This window comes from Mus pahari, chromosome 17, assembly GCF_900095145.1.
Source record: "Mus pahari chromosome 17, PAHARI_EIJ_v1.1, whole genome shotgun sequence".
Lineage (NCBI taxonomy): Eukaryota > Metazoa > Chordata > Mammalia > Rodentia > Muridae > Mus > Mus pahari.
In genome coordinates this window covers 11,248,228-11,254,227 of record NC_034606.1, presented here as the reverse complement: position 1 = coordinate 11,254,227, position 6,000 = coordinate 11,248,228, and the positions used below count along the sequence as shown (strand labels likewise).

Sequence of the window (6,000 nt, the reverse complement as noted above, 5' to 3'; positions counted from 1 at the left end):
ATTTCAAATGCTATCCCGAAAGTTCCCTATAGCCCACTCCCACCCCAGCCCCTGCTCCTCTACCCACCCACTCCCACTACTTGGCCCTGGCCTTCCCCTGTGCTGGGTCATATAAAATTTGCAAGCCCAAGGGGCCTCTCTTCCCAATGATGGCCGATTAGGCCATCTTCAGCTACATATGCAGCTAGAGACACGAGCTCAGGGGGTACTGGTTAGTTCATGTTGTTGTTGCACCTACAGGGTTGCAGCCACCTTCAGCTCGGCTTTCTCGGTTTTCATGTCTCAATACAGTACTCCCATTTTGACTGCAGTTTTTCTCATCTGATTACTGTATTCCACTCAAATAAAGGACTGAATGGCCGGCACACTTGATCTGCTTCCTTTCTTCCATGGTTCTGTTTGCTCTGTTCCTCTTCCTTGAACTCAGGTTCCTTCCCTTAGTGCATTCTGCTTCATGCTTCATGCTCATCTCAGGTAGCACCTGTCCCTACTGCAGAGCCAACTGCCCTGATGCCCTCACTCTCACCAAGAATGCCTTCCTCTGCTGTGTACTTTGTGCCGTGTGTGTGTGTGTGTGTGTGTGTGTGTGTGTGTGTGTGTGTGTGTTAGTCAGGGTTTCTATTGGCTATGACGAAACACCATGACTAAAAAGGCAAGTTGGGAAGCAAAGGGTTTATTTGGCTTACATTTCCACATCACTGTTCATCACCAAAGTCAGGACAGGAACTCAACCAAGGCAGGATCCTGGAAGCAGGACCTGATGTAGAGGCCATGAAGGGGTGTGGCCTATTGGCTAACTTCTCATGACTTGCTTGGTCTGACTACCACCCTAGGGATGGCACCACTCACCAACAGTGGGCTGGTCCCTTCCCCACTGATCACTAATTGAGAAAATACCTTACTGCTGAATCTCATGGAAGAATTTCCTCAACTGGGCTCCTTCCTCTTTGATGACACCAGCTTCTGTCAAGCTGACCCACAAAACCAGTCAGTACAGTGTGCTACGTTCATCATGCAGCCTAGCTGCTTGACTGTAAGCGCTGCCAACTCTCTGAAATGCTGAGTGCTGGAACTATTTTCTTCATATTGCTGCCACACACAGAGCCCTAGAGTATACAAGACACAGCTCGTACTTGAAATAAGCTGAGTTAAATGTCATGACCCTGGAATCCAGCTGTTAGATCTTTGTCTCTTATAATAATCAGCTCCCAAACTGGGAGGAATTCAGACTCAGTAGAGTTGGCACCAACATGGGGACACTCATCATCTCTCAGAACTTTAGGTCCCTCATCCTTTCTCTTTCTAGGAATAGAAGGATGCAAGGGAACAGCAGAGATGGGGTTCTTGAGCAAGAAGGCTCCGAGGACATACAGGATTGTTATCCAACACTGGCATGTGTTGTTGCTTATCCCTTCCAGGCCTGTGGAGCTGTAGTCTGCTGCCAGTACTGTGCCTTCCACATTTCTGTTCATGTCATCAATTAAGCACATGAAACGGGATAAGGACAAGGATAGAGCAGGATGACATACTGTCAGAGATTTCCCTGGAGGTTGATGGGCAGTTCATTAGTCAGGCCTCTCTGGGTACTGAAGCATGCTATCACCCAGTGCACATGGTAGCTTTGTTTGTCAGAGTATCTTAAATGTTTGTATCAAATGCCTACTGAATTCCAGACATGCACTTTATATCACAATCTCAATCCTGTCAAAAAAAGAGGAGTGTTTTTCATATGTGGCTCTCAGGGAATGGAGAACTACTACTGGCTCCTTTTTGCATTCACCTGGGACTTTTTCTATAATTCTATAATTGGTGATTGACACCAATGTCAATAGGGGTTAATTTTTTTTCACAGTTTGTCCCTTCATCTGCAACTTGCATACTCCCTCCCTCCCCATTTCCAACCTGCCATCACTCTGTAATTAACAAAAATCTGGTAGTATTGATGAATGAGACATTCCTTGAGTCTACTACATTCCAGCCACCATGCTTGCCTCTGGGGATGCAGTGAAGAATAAGACACAGGCCTTCCCAGCCACAGGCTAGTACTCTTAACTGAATTTTAAGAGAGTTGGGTAAGATGGATGGAGGTAAAATGAAGGGAGTGTTGATTTGTTATAAATAATATCAATCTTCAACTCAACCCAAAGGAACATAGGAAAAAGATATTTAGCTTGATCACAACTCCTTCCATGAGACATCACTGAATTCCAACAATGAAGGAATTTTTAGTGCTGTGCAAATTGTCAGGGTAACTGCACTTCCTGCAGCCTTGTTCTCTTGGAAGTGATGGTGAGTAAGCTCATAGACAAGTATGTTAAAGCATGTCTGCAATAACCAGGCCATGTGATGAAAGCTTGTGAGGAGGCTAAGACCATAAAGGAGGGTCATCCACTCTCTTCTAGAAGCAGGTAAAAGTCAAAGGTCAACTGAGACCTGAAGAACAGGTAGTAGTTAGACAAGCCTAGAGGGAAAGAAAATAATTCTAGCAGAAGGAACAGCGAGTGTCAGAACATGACATCATAGGTCACGCTAAGGACAGTGAACTTTGTCTCACTTGTATCTTCCATGACACAGTGACCCGGAAGAGCTTAAGGAGGGAATTATCAAAGGAGATTTATGCTCTTAAGCAGAATACAGGACAAAGTATCTGGGGCCACATCCAATGGTTGGGCATAGCCTGGAAATTGCAAGTAAAAAGTGGTGGTTTCAGTCAAACAGTAGTCGGAGCTTGAGGAATCCTGCTGCAGAGCAGGGAGGAAGGCTGTTAGGAGCCAGAGGGCCATGGACACCACAAGAAAACCCACAGAATCAGCAAACCTGGACCCACCGGGCTTACTGAAACTGATTTGAAAATCAAGGATCTAGTTTAGGCCTTCTGCATGTATGTTACACGAGTGTAGCTTGGCTTACTTGTTTACTCCTAACAGAAGAAGCAAGGCTGTTTCTGACTCTTTTGCCTGCTTTTGAGATGTTTTTCCTCCTGGATTACCTGGTCCAGTCTTAATACGAGGGGAGGTACCTGGTCTTATTGTAACATGATTTGCCATGTTTGGTTAATATTCCTGGTCTGCCCTTTTCTGAAGGGAAATGCAAGAAGAGTGGATAGGAAGAGAGGCATTGGGGATGGGAGGAACTGTGGTCACGATGTGATATATAAGAGAATAAATTTATAAGAGAAAAAAATTGGAAGTTCAGGTAGAGTACACAGGATGAGAAGAAGGGAGATCAACATCCAGGGTTGAGCAGCTGACGACAGTCTGTAGTGACACATTGAAAACAAGACCCTGGTTCTTGTACCAGCTCACCAGAAGCAGTCGCCTAGGCCACTTGTAAAAGAAGAAAAAAAAAGGTGAATGATGTCATGATGGCATTTTCAGAGGGAAATTTTCATCAGCAGATGAGGAAGACGAGAACTTCAGATAGAAATGATATAGTTGACGCTGTTTCAGGGGCTCTTCTTGCCACACTAGTAAAAACTCTCATCTAATCGGTGTTCTGGTACTGATAATTTATTTAAAAACACATTTATAATATGTTATCCTGCCTGAGAATGCAGGCTCATTCCTGTTATGCAAGAATTCCCAGGGAAGCTCTTTTTTGTTGTTGTTAGCTATTTTCTTTATTTACATTTTGAATGCTATCCCCTTTCCCAGTTCCCTCCCAATGCCCCACTCTATCCCTCTGCTTCAGTGAGAATGTTCCCCCACCCACCCACTCCTGCCTCCCTGCCCTGGCATTCCACTATACTGGGGCATCGAGCCTTCACAGGACCAAGGGCCTCTCCTCCCATTGATGTTTGACAAGGCCATCCTATACTACATATGAAGCTGGAGCCATGGGTCCCTCCATGTATACTCTTTGGTTGGTGGTTTAGCCCCTGGAAACTCTGGGGTGGTCTGGTTGGTTGATATTGTTATTCTTCCTATGGGGTTGCAAACCCCTTCAGCTCCTTCAGTCCTTTCTCTAACTCCTCCATTGGGGAACCTCTACTCAGTCCAACGGTTGGCTGTGAGCATCCGCCTCTCTATTTGTCAGGCTCTGGCAGAGCCTCTCAGAAGACAACTATATCAGGCTCCTTCCTATCAGCAAGCACTTCTTGGCATTGGCAATAGTGTCCAGATTTGGTGACTATATATAGGGTGGAACCTCAAGTGGGGTGGTCTTGGATGGCCTTTATTTCAGTCTCTGTTCCACACTTTGTCTCCGTATTTCCTCCCGTTAGTATTTTGTTTCCCCTTCTAAGGACATCCACACTTTGGTCTTCCTTCTTGAACTTCATGTGGTCTGTGAATTGTATCTAGGGAAGCTCTTCAGCAGCAGACATACTAAGCATGGCTGCACATGGATCAACAGCCTGATGATGATGATGATGATATAGAATCCTTATTGTGCAATTAAGGAAAACATCATGATGTTTAATGCCCACAGTATTCCCAAGCAAAAGGAATTCTTTAATGACTTCACTGAAATGAGGGAACTGAGGCACAGTGAGGTTAAGCAATTGTCTGAGGTCACACTGTCCTAATGGAAAAGTAGAAAGGTGATTCCCGAACCTACTGGCTAGAACTCACTCAAGCAGAGTGGGTTGACACTTGCATGGAACACAGGCAGTATGAGTTACTACTCTGCCAAGTCAAATTAATTAAAATTTCACATTTTGGATGTAAAATGTGTAAAAAACAACTCCTAAAATATATACTATAGTGTAGAACTATATTTGAAATAACAGTCAAACAGTCAAACCTTCTGTCCCATTCTGTCAGAGGCAGCCTCTGAGAAAACTGCCTTTCGAGTCATCTCAGGCAAGGAGTGCCTGAGAGCAGTGTCTCTGGAGTTTCTGTACCTGGAGGGCTCCATAGTACAGAGTCCTGTCCCACCTGTGAGTTACTTAAGTTCATAAAGCCCATTCTCAGTGAGTCAGAAACATGTTTCCAAGTGATGCCAATGCATCCTCCAAGAACCACACAGTAATTAGAAGGATGATCACGGGTGACTTTTAGAACAAAGACTGGTCTAAAATAGGTCCCATCACTGCCTGACCTGCTCAGCAAGCAGTTATGTAACTCCCCAAAGGCATGTTGGCACCGCATCAGCTTTAGCTCAGGGATGCTTACATGACAGCATCTTCACCTTGCTTTTAACAACTCCAAACCAGGTCGAGTGATTTCTAATAGAGACCTTTAAATGGCGGCTTTCTCGTCTCAAAAAATAAAACCAAAGAAACAAAGCCTTCATTTAAAATTCAGACACTTCCTTTACTTTTAGCTCAAAGCTAGTGCATGGTCTGAAAAGGAGCGTCAAGCTCTGAGCTGTCATGGTCAGAGTCACCCACCTGTTTCCCCTGTTCACCTCCCTGTGGCCAGGGTTGTCACCTTCAGAGAGATTGTGTGCAAAATCTAGTAACTTAGTTAACTTTTCACATCCACTGACTTGTATCCTTGTCAATGCAAGAGGCAGAGTTGTAGAAACACCGAAAAGGCCACCAGGGCATGAAGAACCTCTTAATGTTTTGAGACCAAGCCGAGGAGGAAGTATCATAAGGGGCAGCGTGACCACAGCCATGTTGGACCTGAAAATTGGGGTGGAGTGGAACATAGCTTCTATGTGGCGGTGGTTTTGTTATCTGAACTCTTTGGCCTCTGTAATGAGTTGGAAGTGAGTAAAAAGCCAGGTGCTCTGTAGAACATTTCTTTTTATCTATGGATCTGGCATGTGTATAGATTTGTTCTAGACTATTTTGGGAAGGAGTTGCATTCCTGGAGATGAAATAAATATCAGATTGAAAAATCTAGGAGTTGGGGCGTATCTAAATTGATAGAGTGCTTACTCAGCATAAATAAAGCACTAGGTTCACTCCCCAGCACCACATAAAGCAGGACATGGTGGGGCACACCTATAATCCTGCAAGGTAGAAGGTAGAAGGAAGAGGTTCAGCGGTCCAAGATCAGCCTCAGGTAAGGTCAACCTGAGCTACATGAGACTCTGTCTCAAAAAACAAAA

General features: G+C 44.7%; 1 protein-coding gene across 5 annotated transcripts in view; it reads left to right on the top strand.

Annotated features, from left to right (window-relative positions):
• Sybu (syntabulin) overlaps positions 1–6,000 on the top strand; it is a 104,222-nt gene that overhangs the window by 77,201 nt on the left and 21,021 nt on the right. The gene's annotated exons all lie outside the window — the stretch shown is intronic.